This window comes from Theropithecus gelada, chromosome 3 (assembly GCF_003255815.1).
Source record: "Theropithecus gelada isolate Dixy chromosome 3, Tgel_1.0, whole genome shotgun sequence".
Lineage (NCBI taxonomy): Eukaryota > Metazoa > Chordata > Mammalia > Primates > Cercopithecidae > Theropithecus > Theropithecus gelada.
This window is the reverse complement of record NC_037670.1, coordinates 35,196,131-35,216,293: the sequence shown is the minus strand read 5'-3', so window position 1 is coordinate 35,216,293 and position 20,163 is coordinate 35,196,131. Positions and strand designations below refer to the sequence as shown.

At 35.8% G+C, this 20,163-nt stretch overlaps 1 long non-coding RNA gene across 1 annotated transcript in view; it reads left to right on the top strand.

The window, feature by feature from the left end:
• Positions 1-1,747: 1,747 nt before the first annotated feature.
• Positions 1,748-20,163, top strand: part of LOC112621820 — a 30,077-nt gene continuing 11,661 nt past the window's right edge. Inside the window, exon 1 of the long non-coding RNA XR_003118779.1 lies at positions 1,748-1,782. This is a non-coding gene — a long non-coding RNA (uncharacterized LOC112621820). The remainder of the gene's footprint in view (positions 1,783-20,163) is intronic.

The following is a 20,163-nucleotide window of genomic DNA, read 5'->3' as shown; positions in this document are numbered from 1 at the left end:
TCATTTGCCTTCCATCAGTTGTAAGCTTCCTGAGGCCCTCACCAGAAGCAGATATTGGCACTATGTTTCACATACAGCCTGCAGAATCATGAGCCAAGTAAACCTCTTTTCTTTATAAATTACCTAGTCTCAGGCATTCCTTTATAGGGATGAAAACAGACTGACATAGTTACTAAAAACCTCTATGAATAAAGACTTTGTCCACATTTTCACTATGTATCCCAGATTTTCTAGAAGATATTTCTGAACATCATTGCAAAAGCAACCACGTAATAGTAGTTCTGATTCCAGAAATTGTAGAGTAACTTCTATCAGACTATCCATTAGACAGATAATAAATAAACTAAACTGAATTCCAGCTTTGGCAGCAGAGTTAAAACCCATCTCCAATACATAAGTAAGTAGATAAATAAAAAAAAATAACAAATAAGCTTTGAACAAATAGAGTTAAAAAAAGTTTGAAGATACTGGAGACTAGACAAAAATGAGCGAATCCTGGATGGAGTTTGGCCCTTGAAAAGGAGAATGGCAAGGATGAGACCTCATTTGTACATCTTTTCCCTCTTAGGGGGAAAAAAGACAAAAAGTATTGGAAACAGTAAATGGGAGAATATATAAAATTTTAAAAAGGAACAAAGATATAAATAATTGCTAATGTCACAGTAAAAAAATGAAAATAATAAGAAAATGAATCTTATCTTTAAATTCCTTAACACAAAAACAAAAATTTTAAATCAGCATGCTACATCGAGTCAAAATAACTTACTTGGTTAAATAAATATATATTTTAGGTAAATGAAAGCTGAAAAGATATATTTCTCAAGTTCTGTACTATAAGAAGTGCTAAAAGAAGTTCTTCAGAATAAAGTGAAATGACTGTAGATAGAGACAGAGATTCACAGGAAGGAATAAAGATGACCAGAAATAAGAGCTCTAGGTTACATGAAGGAACTGTATTTTTTCTTTTAATTTCTTTAAAAGAAAATTGGCAATTTAATGCAAAAAATATAAGGTTGAATTATAAAATTTATAAGTGGATTTAAAATGTATGGCACCAATAATGTTACTGAATTCATATGGGTCTGCAGCAACCTTATTTTTTTCCTCTTCAGGAAAAACAAATTGACCGAAGAGGCAGGAGATACCAGAGCAATTTTTAGAGCAAGAGTGAAAGTTTACTACAAGTCTTTAGAACAGGAATGTAAGGAAGTAAAGTACACTTGGAAGAGGGACAAGTGGGTGACGTGAGAGATAAGGTGCACAGTTTGACCTTTGGACTTAGCATACTTCCAGGATCTTGCATCCCTTCTCTCCTGATTCTTCCCTTGGGGTGGCCTGTCACATGCAGTGAACTGCCAGCACTTGGGAGGGAAGCATGCACAGCGTGTTTACTGGATCTGTACACTTGCTCAATTGAGGTGTTCTCCCCTTACCAGCCGAATGTCCATTGGTGGTAATATACCAGTTAAACTCTACCATTTTACCTCTTAGTGCACATGCTCACGCTCACTCACTCAACTCCTGAGATCTTACTGGGAAGCTGCTTATCACCAGTTTCAGGTGTTTCTGTTTCTTGGGAGACTGCCTTTACCTGGCACTGGATGTGACCATTGTTATTTAGAGAGACGATTTACTAACCACCTGACATTCATCTGATGGATGTCTAACATTCCTAGAGAGGGAGTGCTCTCCTACCCTGCTTGTGTGTGACTAGCTACCTACTGTAACAATTTCCCCCTCAACAGTCCAAGACCACAATTCTTTGGAGAAAAATGGATGAAGGTCAGTTTTCTGTAACTGCTTCCTTCTCACAGAGGGGCAAGGGTGGTTCTGTGGGTCTTGGCCTCTTGCTAGTTGTCAGGGAAGGGTTTGCTCTGTGGGATAGTGAAAGCAGTATCCAGCCAGGTCCAAGGGAGACATGGGCAGGATTTCACCTGTGTCATGTCTCACTGATGGGCAGTCTAGGGGTCTCCTGCAGGAGGGTGACTCTTAAATATTGAGAGGACAGTATCCCTCACTAATGATCATCTAGAGCTTGATGGCCTGAAGGCAAGAGAAGACAAATCAGGTTATTAGATTTAGCAGAATGTTAAAGTGAAATAAGGGGGTGATGACAGGTGACACACCCAGGTAGCTGGTGGCTATAGTCATAACTGCTAAGAATTGGGTGTGTGGGGGTGCTAGCCAATTCCAGTATGTGCCAAGAATTGCAATACTGATCCAGATTTTTTCATTACCCATCCCTTTTGTTTCTTCTGAGCTGCAGCCGGAGATCACTAGTTGGTTCACTGGAATAAGTAGGGTTAGTCTAAATTGCAGACAAAAACTCAAAAACAACTGATGAGACTAGAACTTAAGAACAGTGTACCATAGTTCTTAAAACATAATTTTTCTCTCTCTAGATCTTATTTTTATGAAAAATAAATCATGATAGGACTTATTTGTTTGCAAAATAAGTTCTAGTCTTATTATACTTGGCCAGATTATTTACATGAAATACACCAAGATTAATCATTTTCCAGAAAGTGAAATTTTTTGCTTACCAGATGTCAGGAACCCTGTACAGGGACTGTGTAGACAAGGTACGAGGCCAGTTTTCCCAAGGGGTTTTATTGTCTCTATAAGTCAAATTTGATTCCTTAAAAAAAGCACATTATTTCAGTCAAAGCCTTGATAAAACAAGCAGTGTCTCTAATTGTGTCCTGTTGCAAAAGAAAACAGATTCATATTGCATTTATGCAAATAACTGTATTGCCATGAGTTAAGAATATTCACAAATAGTTTTCAAATTCAGGAGAAATCAGGGAGGGAGAAAAAAAAACTATGCTCCAAATTATGTTGATAGTAGTATAATTTATTTACTCAATTTTTAAAAGCTGTAAATAGCTCAAAAGATAAGTTTTCTTATCTTTTAAAAACAAATGAAGGATTAACAACATTTTAAGCAAAAATTCATAAAAGAATTATTTTAGTCTTCTATTCATTTAGTCTATGTTCTGCTTGATACTTATGAACATTTTAGCTCTCCATATCTCTATTCTAATGACACAATCTTGAAGTTATGAAAACCTGTGTTTTAGAATACCTGTTAGAGTACTATAGCTGTTTATAAAACCACCTTCTAAAAATAATCAAAACAAGACAACTAATGTTCATGGATGACAAAACGTCTTAGGGCAGACACAGTCAAAGTCATAATTGACAAGGAAATTTGTTACCTTGGTGGTACACAGTAATTTAACATAGTAATTATAATTATTCCTGATAACATATATTAACTTATGTCAGAGTTATAGGAGTTTTGCATAATTTTGGAACACACGTACCAATAACGCATTTATAAAAATATAGTCCAAAGAAATCCAAATGTTACCTTTGCATTAGTGTGCTATTGATGTCAAACCCAACTCAATAAAACCTTAATAGGCAAATCTGTTCCATTTTAATCAGCCTGACTGTAAGGTAAGATTCTCATGAACATTTTATAACCCTGTACAATTTTCTGTTACAGAGCAGAACAATACTCTAAGAAAACTGTGTTGTGTTTTTATTCCAATATTTAATTTACAGACAAACTGAATAATATCCTTTTAATTTTAGCTAATATGTTCACTCACACAATTTCTTTTACATGATTAATTTTTCATAAACATTCCACAACTTAAACTTCTAGCTTTATCTAATCTAACTTTAAACAACTTAACCCTCTAAAAGAGGCAACAAACTACATTCCCATGCTTTCTTATAATCTTTTACCAAAAGCATATTCTACTTTCCTTACCTGTCTTGCATGTAAAACTCTTTTTTCAGTAGTCTCAAGTACATGAAAAACAGTAAAACTATTTTTCTAGTAGTCTCAAGTCTCAAGTACTAAATAATTAAGTAAGTCTTAATTCTTAGCAACTTTTACTTTTATTAAAAAACTTGGTAAGTGATTCTAACTATGTATGAGGTTTGGAGCATAGGACATCAGACAGAAACGAAGATAAGGCCTGACTCTTTTCAGCATAGCTAGGGGTCACGGCTAACACTGTATATGTCTCCTGGACTTGCCTAACTTTAAAGCAGAGATATTGTACAGTTTAGAGTCATATGAGCAGTTTAGGAAGCATTAAGTAGGCCTAATATCCTTTAGAATTGTATATTATTTCATAAATTCCCTCTTATAAATCTTCTCATGAATTGCACAGACCATGTACAACATGCTTGGACTTTCTGACTTGTCCTAGACATTCCTCTATTTAAACCACCAGTCACTTTACTTTAGGACAAGATTTTACCATACAAGATTCTTTCTAATATAAAATCTATTTTCTTTATAACCTTCCTTACCAGAAATACCTCTTTATTTTTATAAAGTTTGAATGAGACAAGTCATTTTCTTTCTGTTAGAAAGTTAAGCTTTGTACTGCTTGTTACTGGGTGAGTTCTGTAAAGGAGGAGCAAATGAGGAGGTTACTTACATACTATAGAAGTCATCCACCCTCAACAGATTGCTCAGTTAAATTTTTACTAAGACTTGTCTGAATAAGTATGGGCTATTTCTAAACCCCTGAGGTAGGATAGTCCAGACTGAAGTTATTGGCTGAAGCTTTAGGTAGCTTTCACAAGAGAAATAGAGCTACTATAGGGAAAGATGAATTCAGAAGTTGAGTAAATATTAAGCAGGTACCTATCTTGGTAAATACATTTTTGCCCCAAAGAGGGGTGAATTGTTTCTTTTGGAGGGAGGAGGTGCAATTTGCCTCATTACCGGACAGAATTTGGAGGAGAGTTGCTCAAAGATTAGCACAGAGTAGTCATCCCTTGAAGCCAAAAGGGAAAATTATAATTTTACTTTCTGCCTCCATAGTTGTCCTTGTTCTGTTGATGACAGTGTCTGAACTGGGAGACTGCTAAAGCAGAGAGCCTTTTCAGGTCAAGGTCACCAGGGGTTGGGATTCTGTCCTGGGGCCCTTAAACCCTCAGGGAAGTTCCATTTCAGTGGTTGAGCTTGTGGCAGAGAGGACAAGCCATGTGGATCTTTTTCCTATTTATCTCATTGGAGTAGTTTACCTTCCAGTGGCCTGGCTTCCAACACCAATGGCAATTACCTGGAGGAGTGTCCTTAGGACAACCTGGAGGGAGCTTGAGAGCTTGTAAAGTAGCCAATACTTGATCCTGCCTTTTGTTCCTGCATTTTTCCTTTTTCTTAACCCTGTTCTCCTTACTCTACTCTTGGTTATACAAGACTGAGAAGGCTAATCTGAGGACCTCCTGCATAGGGTCACTGGGTTCCACAACTGACTTTTGTAATTTCCTCTCAGTTAACACTTAGGCCAAACAATATTACAAAGGAAACCTAGTTTTTTGTTTTAAGGTTTGGGGAAATCAAACTTTTCCCACTTTTGGGGGATGCATCCGTGGGGCATGTCCTATAGTATGAAGACATAATTACCCATCTGTGAAGAGAGAACAGAAAAGAGAGAGAGAAAAAAAAAGGAATAACAATGTCTTCCCTCTACTTTCCTATCATCTTGAATGGGGTGTCCCCCAATATCCTTAGGGATGAACTGGTAAAACTGTGTACATTTGGTCCCATGTCATCACAATTAACCACTTAAGAATATGTACCCCTAACCTTTCACTTATCTTTGTTCTAATGGTAATCTGTTAGCCTGGGACCACAGTTCATCTCTGTCCTGTGGGTCTCTTGTACCTGTGGCCTTGGGCCAGCCTACATCCTTATTTCCATGACCTTGTAGTGACACTTGCTTGGAATATTCTAGAAAAAAAAAAAAAAGATCCTCTCTTTTCTCAGATTTCCATTTTCCATGTTCTTTCAGTAGAGGAGAAGCCTCTTTTTCACCTAACTGCCCAAAGAGGACTGGACTTTCCTCCACTCTCCCTTCAAATATGACCTTGAGGGTCTTGATGCATGTTGTGAAGAATGCAGAAGTAATTAGAGAAATGGAGGATACAGAAGGAAGTGGTAGGAAGCAAGAGGAATAATCATGGAAAGCCTTGAATATATAGCAGCCCTTGAATTCAAGAGGGCAATGTTTGTTTTCCCTCTTGATATAAATGAAGAACCTCTGGAAGACTTGGAGCTTGGTGGAAGAACTCACAATTGGCAAAAGAAGAATTCTCCCTCCTTCCAAATGGGTGCTAACTCAAAAAAAGTAAGTAGGTGGGATCCTTAAAGGATCAGAGTGAGGCCCTATGCAGTTAGACAAACTGCTTCAAAAGTCACTGAAAACTCGACTCTGAGGTATAATAGGAACAGAAAGTATATGGTAAGTCATAAGGAACTGGGAGAGCTGGAGTTCCAAGTAGTGGCTGTCCTGGAAATGTGTCAGCAGACAAGGGAAGGGTTTGTGGTCATCTGAGCTGGTAGGGTAAACACGAGTATAAATCTCAGGGGATTTCTGCAAGGCAGCCTGTGTCTTTGCTGCCAAACAAATGCAGCAAGAGCCATGGGTGCACAAATAACAGGGAGTGTGTGTTTAAGAATTCACGTGGCATGTGAAGTTAAAGCAAAGAGGCAGACTTGCCTCCAAAGCAGATAGTTCTGTGGGTGTGCAAGGTCATTTCAGAATACAGGCAGAGAAAACAGGAGAATTTGCTGTTTGGGTTTTTGGAAAGAGCTGATTTTAGTTGAAAAAGCAGAGGAAACCCAAGACACTGCATGGTTTTAGGCTTTAGCCCTACCACTCTCATAAGCCTCCTGTCCAGGAGGGCCTGTCTCAGATCTACTCAGTGTAGACCCCAGGGTTATTCCCACCTCTGCAAGTTGCCAGTCAGGGTGAGCTGAGAGATCAGCCTTGTGGGTAAGTGTGAGCAGAGTCGCTTATGGCCAAGAGGAATTGTTCTGAGGGCTTGTTAGTAAGCAGGAGAAAGAAGGGGAGAAGAAAACTGTGTATGGGTGTTGAATGCCTCCCGCCCAAGCAACTGAGGAATAAAGATCTCTTACCATTGAAGACTGTGTCAAAGTCACAGAAACAAAATATGTTAACGGCCAAATGTATTTGAGACACACGGCACCAAAGTATGTTAGCAGTGGAAGGCATCTGAGTCACATGGTACCAAAACACGTTCCCAGCAAAACATATCTATGTCATGGCACCAAAGTATGTCACCAGCAGTAAATCCATATGGGTCGACAGCAACCCCAATTCTTGCCTCCTCAGAAGAAAGAATTCAACCAAGGAGGTATAAGACAGAAGGAGAGATACGGACAAGTTTTCGAGCAGGAGTGAAAGTTTGTTAGAAAGCTTTAGAACAGGAATGAAAGAAAGTAAAGTACCCTTGGAAGAGGGCCTAGTGGGCGACTGAAGGGATCAAGTATGTGGTTTGTCCTTTTGACTTGAGTTTGATATGTTGACCTGCTTCCTGATTCTTGAGTCCCTTCTCCCTTGATTCTTCCCTAGCGGTGGGGTGTCTGCATGTGCAGGGGCCTGCCGGCATTTGGGAGGTGAGCAGGCACAGCATGTTTATCGGAGTTGCATGCATGCTCACTTGAGGTGTCCTTCCCTTACCAGCCAAATATCCCTAGAAAGACATATATCAGTTAAACTCCACCATTTTGGCTCTTGGTGTGCATGTTTGAGCCCTGTCACCCAGCTTCTGGGATCTTATCGGGAAGTTTCTGATCACCAGTCTCAGGGGTTTCTATTTATTGGGAGACTGCCTTTCCCTGGCACTGGCTATAACCAATGATCATTTTAGAGAAACAGTGTAACAACTTCCTGACCTTCACTTGATGGTCCCCTGACATTCCTGTGTGGCACAGGGGAAGAGGCTCTCCTACCCTGCTCATATCTAACTACCCACTGTAAGAGCAATACACAGAATAGATACAGGATCTTATATACACATCTTACATACAATATCATTTCAAGCTTCTCACACTTCAAATTAAATGGTGCCACATTAACCCTAAGTAGCTTGCAGTAAGTGAAAGATGCCTATTGTAATCCTTACAGTAAGCACTATTATTCACAAAATGCCATAGCCAAAAATTCAATGGTAGAAGTAAAATGTAACACTGAGAAATTAACATAACCCAGAAGAAGGCAGAAAAGGAAGAATAGCAAAGCAAAATCAGAAGAAATTAAAACAAAATTACAGAAAATTAGCTAATGGATATTAGAAAATTGACAAATGTAACCCCAACTATACCAATTATTACATTCGCTGTGGTTATATTGTCAGATTTAATAAAATAATCAAGATCCAAACATCCTCTTTAAAAGGTATGTGTATTTAACATAAAGAAACAGGTAGCCTAAAACAAGCAAGACCCAAACACCTCTTTTTTTTTTCAAACTTTGTTTTAGGTTCAGGATATTTGCAGCAAATATCCTCTTTAAAGATATGTATATTTAATATAGGGCACAAACAGACTAAAACATAAAAGATGGAAAAAGATATACTCTCTAAAATGTGAAAATGTAAATTGTGTGAATACTGTAATATCACAGTGCGCTCCAAAACAATAAACATTACCTGAAATAAAGTGCAACATTTCATTAAGACATAACAATCATAAACGTTTGCATACTTAATTAACAGAGCTTCAAAATACAGCCATGTGCTGCATAATGTTGTTTCTGTTTTGCATATATAATGGTGGTCCCACAGCATTATAATGGAGCTAAAAAATGTATAGCCATTGTAATGCAGTGCAATGCATTACTCATGTGCCTGTAGTGGTGCTGAAGTGAATATACCTACTTTATGAAGTAAAAGTGTTGTAGTAACTAAGTTGAATTCATGATTGAAGAAAGAAAAATATTTTTGATAAGTTTCATGTAGCTGAAGGGTACAATGTTTATCTGGTCTACAGTAGACTGCAGTGATGTGTTCGGACTTCGTATTCACTCACTAGTGCTTCATTGACACCCAGAGCAACTTCCAGTCGTGCAAGCTCCATTCAAGGTAAGTGCCTTATACAAGTGTACCAGTTTGTTATCTTTTATACGTTATTTTTACCATACCTTTTCTCTGTTTACTTATGTTTAGATGCACAAATTTTTAACATTGTGTTACAATTGCCTACGGTATTCAGCACAGAAGCCCGCTGAGATTTGTAGCCAAGGAACAAAAGGCATACTATCTAGGCTTAGTGTGTAGTAGGCTATAGACTTGTGTAAGTGCACTCTATGATGTTCACAGAATGACAAAATCACCTAAAAACGCATTGCTCATACTGTATTTTTGTGGTTAACTGATGCATGACAGTATATAAAACAAAAGCAGAAAAAGTAAAGGAAAAAATGGACAATTATAGGTTTTAATATTGAATTATCACTGACTGATAGATTAGTTAGACACAAGACCAGTAAAGATACATAGGATCTAAAAGACACTATAAATGACCTTTTCCTAATTGACATTTGTAGAACACTGAACAATATGTCACAGTTATGAAACTTCAGAAAATGCATTATTTTCAGTTGCATATTAAACGTTCACCAAGACAGAATATATGCCGGCCCAAAATAAATCTCAAGAAATGTCAAAAATCGAAGTCAGATAAGAATATTTATTCACAACCATTAAATTAAGTTTGATACTATAACATTAAACTAGACAGAATAGTTCAAATGTTTGGAAAAAATAATTAATAGAATAAAAAAAGAAATCACAAGAAAACCATTTAGAATCTCATTATAATGATAACAACACTCATCAACATTTGTGAAACGCAGGTAACATTGTGCTTAAAGGGAAATATATAGCTGTAAATATTTTAAGAAAATAAGAAAGGTTAACATCAGTGATATAATTTTCCATCTTAAGCAACTAGAAAAAGATAGGCAATTTATATACAGAGTAAATAGAAGGAAATATATTATAAAGATATGAGAAATTAAATAAGTAGAGAATAGATAAAAATGTTTAGATTAAGAAATTGATAACCCCCTAGCAAGACTGATTAAGAAGAAAATGCTTATTTATTATCAGGAATAATAAAAGGTATTACAATATGCAAATATTTATGAAAAACTCTATTCCAACAAACTTAGATTTTGATATGGATAATTTTTTTTGGAAAAATACAACATAGTAAAACTGACATAAAAAATAGAATGTCTGAATAGTTCTATACCTATTAACTAAACTGAAATTGTTATTAAAAAGCCTTTGTCCAAAAAAAAATGCAAGACAATACGTTGATGAAGTATATAAAATATATGAGTATTAAATAATACTAGTACTAAGCAAAACCTAAAACATTATCTGGTTGCTCTTATCATAAAAAGCAGGAGCAAGAAAAAGAAGAGGAGAAGGAAGAGGAAAAGGAGGTGGAGGAGTAGAAGGAGTTAACAATGCAGAAAAAGAAAATTCAATTTTTAAAAATTCAACCCAATTTACATTTTTACTCCCCTAAATTATGATTCGATTTCTATCATTTCATTCAACATTAAACTCAGTTTCCACCGTGGCCCTTGCAACTTGTGTTAAATCCTGAACTGACTAATGAAACTAATTTCTTGAGAGCAAACAAATTTACCTTCTTTCTCTTCTTTTATTTGAACAAGTTCTTTACTCTTTCAGGACTTTTATTTCTTATCAGAATGGTTTCTGCTTAGCTACAAATTTCCATGATTATAGTGTTTCCATGAAATTTTAAGTGAAGAGGATACTAGGATAAAGCTCAAAACACATGGTTGGCTTAGAAAGGCTTTGCAATTGATATTAAAAGAATAATTGAGTAGTAATTGTCCCCACGTTCGAATGAAATTTTTGACTTTTTATCTTACCAAATTATTGTCTCCTTCTTAAGTAAGGAACATTTAATTTAAAAAACAAAATTTAAATAGTAGTACTACAATAAACTCATCAATATTAACTAACTGTTTTAAACATTTACTCAACTAAATAAGATCTTTACTATAGATTGTAATAGCTATGTTTAAGAAAGGTATCTCCTAATATTAATCAAAAGATTAAAATGACTTGTTAGATTTCTGTTACAATATAACTGTCAACTCTATAATTTTCAATCAATAGAAAGTTCATTCTGCAAAATTATTTGTATTTTATTATTTATTTATTTATTTATTTATTATTTTTTGAGACTGAGTCTCACTCTCTTGTCCAGGCTAGAATGTGGTGGTGTCATCTTGTCTTACTGCAACTTCTGCCTTCCGAGTTCAAGAAATTCTCATGCCTTAGCTTCCCGAGTAGCTGGGATTACAGGCACCCGCCACCATGCATGGTTAATTTTTGTATTTTTAGTAGAGACGGGGTTTCACCATGTTGGGCAGACTAGTCTTGAACTCCTGACCTCAAGTGATCCACCATTCTCAGCCTCCCAAAGTTCTGGGATTACAGGTACGAGCCACTGTGCCCCGCCTGCAAAACTATTTTTAATGTCATTGTAGAAGTGTCACCTTATCCATACTAAGGAATATAGGTATAGAGACATGACATGTAACTTCCAAGCTTGATTCGTGAGATTTCAAAGAAATTTAGAAAGTCTTCTATCTACCACATGTGTGTATTTTTAGATTGAGTGTTTTTATTTCAGTAGTATGTTTGCCAAAGGGGTCCATTATTTTCTCCCTCTTACAATGAAATATTTAGACTCATGGCTCAGTTTTGCAAGTGAAATGCTCAAGGGAACATGGACTAGGAGAGGACAAATGAAATAATTTAATATTTACAGCACATTATTTTTGCAATAGTTATTTTGGAGTCAGATTCAATATTATCCTTTTTTATCTTATTACTTATGTACGTAATTTATTTATTTTTTGAGAGAGACTCTGGCTGCATCACCCACGAAGAAGTGCAGTGGCATGATCTCAGCTCTATGTGTGTGATTTATAATAACATATCATGATTAAAAACATGCTTCAAATGTTTATTTTACAAAAGCTAGTTTTATATGCTTCCTTTGAAGTTAATATAATTGCCTTATCTCCAATTAAGTCAATATCCTTAGATTTAATAAAAAGTTGTCAGAACATGTCCTTAAGATTTTAGTAATTACAAAAAGTGGTATGCATGTAATAATATTATAAATTTTCCTTTGGCACAATTTCTATTTTTTAATATGCTATAATAAATAACATATTTGTGTTATTTTCCATAAAACCAGGATAAAACACAATCAAATTATGACTATGAACTGAGAATCAATGAACTTCAGGAGATATTAATAGCCACATGTGCTGATTTTAGTTAATTCTATGGACTGTTACTATATACAATAAGATGTACTACATTTCTGAAAGACTATGCTATAGCTACAATTTGAATTCTTCAAATGAAAGGTGTTACATTAAATCATGAAGAATTCTTCACACTGTTCTTTTGAAAGCTCTAATTTTAGAAGAATCCTTTTATAAAGAACAAATTTCTACCTTCCTTTTCATTTTAACTGATTGCTAGCAGTACTATTGTCGGCAGCTATGCAGCCCTTTAGCATAAGCTTCTTCATTCTAAGTGACAGCTCATCCAACATTAAAAACCATCATCTCTCTCCATAACTGCCTTGAGTTCACCAACACTTTCACACACGTATTACCGCCACCTATTCATGAAACACAACATTTTTTTTCCTTCAGTATATAGTGTGTTCGTAGTTCTTTTAGCTATCTGAATATACTGTTTCCCTTGCCCTGATGATATGCCACCATGATTATCTCATAAAAGACTTTTTCTGTGCCAATTGTATCATGGTCCTACAATCAATTAACAGAATGCCAAGAAAAGTAACTTCATTTCTTTGTATTTCTAAATAGTATGCTGATATAAAACAAGAAATTAAATGACCAAATTATATTTCTTTTTCTGCTAAAATACATAAAGCAAATCAGGGAGACAATGACTTGACTGAACTGTCTCAAATTTTGTGTTCTTTTTATGTACACAAATACAAAAAAAATACTTTGTACATTTAGGAAATTTGACAAATTACAGACTAGATAAAGAAAACGTGGCACATATACACCATGGAATACTATGCAGCCATAAAAAAGGATGAGTTCATGTTCCTTGCAGGGACATGGATGAAGTTGGAAACCATCATTCTCAGCAAACTATCACAAGAACAGAAAACCAAACAGCACATGTTCTCACTCATAAGTGAGAGCTGAACAATGAGAACACATGGACACAGGGAGGGGAGCATCACACACCAGGGCCTGTCGAGGGATAGGTGGCTAGGGGAGGGATAGCATTAGAGAAATACCTAATATAGATGATGGGTTGATGGGTGCAGCAAACCACCATGGCACGTGTATACCTATATAATAAACCTGCATGTTCTGCACATGTATTCCAGAACTTAAAGTATAATAAATAAATTACAAAATCAAAGTTAAAATTTTCATTATAGAACTTGTTCCAAACATTCAATGATGTGCTTTACTGGAAGATAAAATATGGGTAATTCAAATAGGCAAATTTTCTTTACTAAAATGGTAGTGTGGACAAGCCACCATAATCCATTTTAAGTTGATCTTTATGGTAAATTTTCTCAGAACAATTAGATATGCACAAATATGTCAATGGAAAAATTGATTAAAAGTTTAAGGAGATAAAAAGTAAATGCAATAAATTATTTGATCAACTTGAAGTCAGTTTGAATGACAATAAGCACTAAATTTGCATATAATTATGAAAAATATTAGGCAATTCATTTTTTGTTACTGATGATTTACTGTAGTGTGATCTGTAATGAGTAACTTCCTTCTGAACAGTAATTTGGCAGACTTAAATACCTCTGAAATATTCATAGACTTAGAAACAGCAATTTGCCTTTTACTTTGAAAGCTCTAATTTTAGAAGGATCCTTTTATATCAAAATATAATAAATAACTTATTTATTCTATTTTAAGTTCTGGAATTTATTATACTTTAAGTTCTGTGAGTTTATTCTATGGGCTGATGAAATGTACCCACAAATACTTCTTTCTAGGTGTCTTCATTATGTTATTATTTGTAAAGGCAGAAAATACTGTGCATCTCCTGAATGGTCAAAATAAGGGATAATTAAAATGTTATTCATTTATTTCATGCAGTGGATTGTACATATTCATTATACTCTATTTTCCTGAGTAATATTTCATACATTTAATAATCTCATAATTCATTTTTGATGGGAAAATTATTGGACACAGTAGAGCTTATATAATATTATAAAGAGTTTTAATTTTTTTATATTGCCAAAACCAGCAGAAGATACACCAGAACACTAATTTCAATGTAAGGATTATTTTTAATTTCAATATATTTGCCCTAAGAGAGGGTGAAAATTCCGAGAGATATTACAAAGAGAGAGGTACAGCTAGAATAAGTAACATGTTAGGGATTTTATTGTATTTCCCCAAATTTATGTTTTATAGTCCTAACCCTCAGTACTTCAGAAAGTGACTGTCTTTGGAGATAGGGTCTTCAAAGAGGTACAGTTATATTAACAATGAGGTAATTAAGGTGCGCCCTGCTCCGTATGACTGATGTTTTTATGAGGGGAGAAAATTAGGACAGAGACACATATTAGAGATGAAAGACTGTGAAAACACAGAGAGGAGGCCATTTACAAGCCAAGGGGAGAGACTTCAGAAGGGAATAATCCTGCTAACACCTTGAGCTCAGACCTGCAGCCACCAGAACTTGAGAAAATAAACTTCTGTTGTTTATGTCCCTCAATCTTTGGTACTTTGCTATGGCAACCTTGGCAGAGTCACATAGAACATAGTCACTAAGTAAGAAGATAAGAATGACTGGATTTGCTAATAATGCAAACTATCAGGTCTATATGAAAGCAGAACTATCATTCACAAAACTAGGAGGACTTCACCATTACCAATTTTTCAAGACTTTTTTCTTTTTGCTTTCTCAGTCTTGTGACTGCTTCTTTTCCTTTTGGCCTGATTGTCCTTTTGCAATGTCTCTCCTTCAAAAGTTCAAGGTTTGAATATGCAACAGCTGATTCTGGACACCAAGGGTTTTTAACATCTTGATGATTAAAAAACCAGAATGCCTTACCACTCTAAGCTTATAAAGTTGGCTTGAGATTTTTGAGGTTGAGGCTTGAATTTACCTCCAGAGCAGGCAAGTTTATAGTATTCAGATAATCACTTTAATGGGCTTTCAATTATGAAATGTTCAAGCGATGTTCCCAATCTGGGATGTTGACTCTCCAGACCCCCTGACTCCGATGAACTAAACTATGCTACCAAATGATATAAGAGACTCTTCATTCATTATGTCTGTATATCAAGATCCCACTTAGAAATGTTTCTTTTGTAAATATGGATTTAGACTGCACTTTTTCTGATTATATTTATTGCTTCTTGGCAAATACATTTTGTTTGTGCTGGTCAAACAAGCATTTGATCAAAGGATATTAAGAGCAAAGATGCTGTGTTATATGTGGATTCATGCTGTCTGAGAGACCATAAAGAAGAACCAACTGGGATTTCTGAATTCTATTCCACAATCTACAATTTAAGACTCATGCCTGCTGTTATTTTTATACGGAATAACTCACACATGGACAAATGTAGTGACATAGAATTCATATGTTCACATACATTATGTTCATGAAGCCTAAGGCAGATCCAGCCTCTGTATGCAGAGAACATGGTTTTCCACAAAGTGTGTTGGAATTCTCAAGTCCAGTCGTCTAGGAAAGCATACTGTCCTGGGGAGGAAATGAGCACTAGGGAGGAACTTAGACTTGACAAGGGAGGTGTGCAATTTTCTCTTCCCCCTGGGGAGTTCAGGTACTGAGTTTCAGGTGAGAGATACTAAAAAATATGCCCTGGGGAACAATAAGATGGCTTTGTAATAAAGAGAGCCCAAACTGGGTCATAGAAGGGCTTGTGTAGTACAGGGCGGACATAATTTGCCCTTGTTCCAAGTTGTCTATGTGGTAGTTCTGTTTTCATAGGTTCATATTTACTGAATTACACTCCTGATTCTAGAAACGGGATTGTGCTGTCAAATAGTATTATATGCACCTAATTGCCAAGGTCCATCCATGAACAGATTTTCCTGAATAATTGAACAGAGACCACTGACCATAAGAGACAATATGAATTGTAGAACAAATATAATGAAATCAGATTCTAGTTTGGTTTTGAAGAATAAATATATTTTTAACCTTGAACCAAGAATCTTGTACTATCTATGCTTCCATTCCTAAATAAGTGTCTTGAATAAGGTGATCTTTACAGTCAGCTATCAGCAGCTAAATTTTCTGGTTTAGTACATCTCACTGAAATATCTGAGTCATCATTTTTGAACCTCAGATATTGTACTGAGTTGTAAATGTTAAGAGAGGATCATATAGTTTTAATTCTGGGTCAAATTAAAGTATTGAACCTGAGTATCTGAGGTTCCATGTAAGATTAAGAGTTTTTAGTACCTGTGGACCTTACAGGGTACACTTCATGCCTAAAAACCACATACACAAAGGTCAGGGAGCACAGGCAAAAGGAGAGAGAGTGTGGGGCAACTAGCAGTCTAGATTGGGGATGGGGTGTAAGTCGCCTTAAGTTTGAATGCATGGTCTGAATGGTCCATTAAAAGGAAGTGGTGGGAAATTGGGAAGCCCAGTCCACCAGCAGGAGAGATGCCTCTAAGTTCCTATCTCTGGCAACCTGCTCAAGCGATTTGAGTGTAGTGTAGAACTGAAAACTCTGTCAAGGTTGACTGAGTCCTGTCTCTGTTACAAGAAAGCTAAATAAACTTGCATTTAAAACAGATGCTGAGGCAACATAATATTATGAGATTTCACTACAACTAGGTATAACTTAGGTACTAAAGTGACTGAAGGTATTGGTGCAAGCTCTAAAACTGAGCACTATTTCTTTGTGGTCACCATTGAAGTCATGCTGGACTTAATACTGGGAACTTGAAAAAATGGAATTCTAAACCCTTGTTTTAAAAGTAGGGGAATCCGGTCAATGGCGTGTTTTTCTTGACACCCATGATTCTCAAGGACCCTATTACCTCCTGGACCTTCCTAATCAGCAGTAATGTTAAAAAGTTTCAAAGAGATTGTGCATCATATCTGCCTTCCAATCTTGAGTGAAATCCTCTGATTGATTAGGTAATTAATTCACTCCTAGTGTCCAAGCTTCATGAAGAAGCCTCAGAAACAGTTTTACTTTTCTAACTTCTCCAAATGAAAGATGCAGTGCAGGTTGAGGGCCAATCCAAATATCAACAACAAACCAAATAAATCAAAACATTCATATCAGCATTGTTTTAATCAAAGAAAACACTTCAGAAAAAAAAGACACAAAACAACATTCTCCAAATCAAAATATTTGATTTAATGAAAATATTAGTGACAAGAAACATTCAAAGAATGTGAAGTTCACTCAACTGAAATAGTTTACAATGTCTTTTGGCTTTTCTACTAGCTTTAGAAAGACTGAATTTTTTATAAAAAATAACCCTAGGAACAAATCTCAGTTTCTTATTAAGTTACCTGTTATTCTGATCCAAAATCTGTAAAGATTATTGAGGAGTTGTCTTTTTTAAATAAACTAAAAAAAATGTATTCCATGGAAATTTTTTTCCCTTTAAACTTTGTAACAATTGTCTCTGTTTTGTCATTTATTTATTACTTGAAAATATTAAAACACTTATATGATGTATTAGTCTGTTCTCATGCTGCTAATGAAAACATACCCAAGACTGGGTAACGTATAAAAGAAAGAGGTTTAAAAGAATCACAGTTCCATATGGCTGGGGAGGCCTCACAAAAATGGTGGAAAGTGAAGGAAGAGCAAAGGCATGTCTTACGTGGCAGACAAGAGGGCATATGCAGGGGAACTCCCCTTTACAAAAACATTAAATCTCATGAGACGTATTCACTATTAGGAGAGCAGCATGGGAAAAACCTGCCCCCATGCTTCTATTACGTCTCACTGGGTCCCTCCCATGACACATGGGGATTATTACACTCAAGGTGAGAATTAGGTGGGGACACAGAGCCAAACCATGTTATATGAATTAAAGGAAATTCATTCTGGTTTTCCAATGTAGTCAGCCCTCCACATATGTAAGGATTTGTTCCAGGACCACTGAAGATCCCCAAATTTGTGGATGCTCAAGTCCCATAATTGGCCCTTGTTATCTGCAGTTTCTGCCTCCAAGGATTCAACCAACTGCAGATGAAAAATGCAGCAATTCATGACATATTTTCAATCACTGAAACTCTAGAAAATGAAAAATTTTTAATTGAAACTGAGAATGGAGAAGGCCAACTTAATTTATTTGCCTTATGAAACATTAGTACATTGTTAGTGATTTAAATTAGTTTCGTCAGTAACACAGTTTTGTTGCTGAATACTCTTATGTGGCTACATTTTAAGAGCCTTTTGTGTTACACATTTTGTGTTAGTCCATTTTGGGTTGCTTTAAAGGAATTTCTGAGACTGAATACTTATAAATAAAAGAGATTTATTTTGGCTCAGGATTCTGCAGGCTATACATGCATGGTGCCAGCATCTATACCTATTCTGGTGAAACCTCAGACAGCTTTTACTCATGGCAGAAGGTAAAGGGGGAACCAATGTGTCACACTGAGAGACAGCAAGAGAAAAGGAGATGCCAGTCTCTCTTTAACAGCCAGCTCTTGTGTGACCTAACAGAGTGAGAACTCACTCATTGCCAAAAGGATGGCAACAAGCCCTTCATGTCCCAATGACCCAAACACCTCTCACTGGGTCCCACTTTCAACACTCGGGTTCACATTTCAACATATTTGGTGGGGACAAACATCCAAACTATATCACTTTGGAAGATCCTTCATATAATCTTATATATACATATTTAAATATAATCATAAATTATATGCTCTAAAATTTTGACAGAATGTTATATTTTTTATTTCTGAAATTACTATTTGAACTATGAGTGAGTTGCATTTAATTTGTTTGGCATTTACTTCCCCAAAATTATCATATAATCTTGAGAATTCATGTAGAATCAAATGCAATCTCACTTTTGAATACTATAAATCCATTTTCACTTTTAGCTTCATGATTAACCAATTTCTTATGCTATAAATATAGATATTTTATTAAAATTGTATTCATTTCAATTTTGTGATGCTGTGTAATCAATTGGGGCTTGCTTTGTTTTGTTTTTGATCATCTCACATATTTCTGTAGGCTCCTGAAAAGCATTATGGAGCTGTTCACTAACGTTATGGTGCCAACACAAAACAGCCTGATTTTAGAAGTGGTTTGAAATGCCTAGCCCCTGAGAATGCTTCCCAGCACACATGGCTGCTGATGTCTTCATTTTTCTCTTCATTTTGTCTTTTTCCCACCCAGAGAACAGATAAATTAGTTATGCCTGTATTATGGTCCATAGTTTAAATATATTAATCATCTTGTATAACCATCTCTCCCCAAAAGATAGTGTATTACGTACTGTGTTAATATTCCAGGGCTGCTGTAACAAAATATGACAAACGATGTGGCCAAAACAATAGAAATGTATTATCTCACATTTCTGTAGGCTAAAAGTCTGAAATCAAAATGTCCAAAGAGCTGGTTCCTTCTGAGGGCTGTGAGAATCTTTTCCATGCTTCTCCCAAGCTTAGCTTCCAGTAAGTTGCTGGCAATCTTTAACATTCTGGTTTTTGCTGTATCACCCAGATCTGCCTTCACCTTCACATGGTGTTCTCCCTGTGTTTATGTGCCTGTGTCCAAGTCTCCCTTTTTTAGGACATCAGTTATGTTGGACTAGAGACCCACCCTACCACAGCATGATTTTATCTTAACTAATTGCATCTGCAATGACTATTTTCAAATAAGGTCACATTCTGAAGTAATGGGAGTTAGGACTTCAACATACAAACTTTAAGGGGGATACGATTCAACCCCCAGCACATATATTGGATTCTGATTTTTTAAAATTAATGGCCTCTGTACAATGAATGTTTATTTCAATCTAGTAACTCAGGAAAAAGGCCTCTTTCAATGTCACTGTAGCAATAGGTAGCACAACATAACTAGCATACTCTGTTTTGCATCCTATGCTAAGAGTTTTCTCCTCAAGCCAGTATCTTGTGTCTGGTGGATTTGGGAGACAGAAGGGATAAAATATGTCATCCTCTTTTGTACCAAAGCATATTCATATTTTTGCTTGTTTTATTCTATATTTTTCATGCTCGTTGACATTAGAACATTCTTTCTG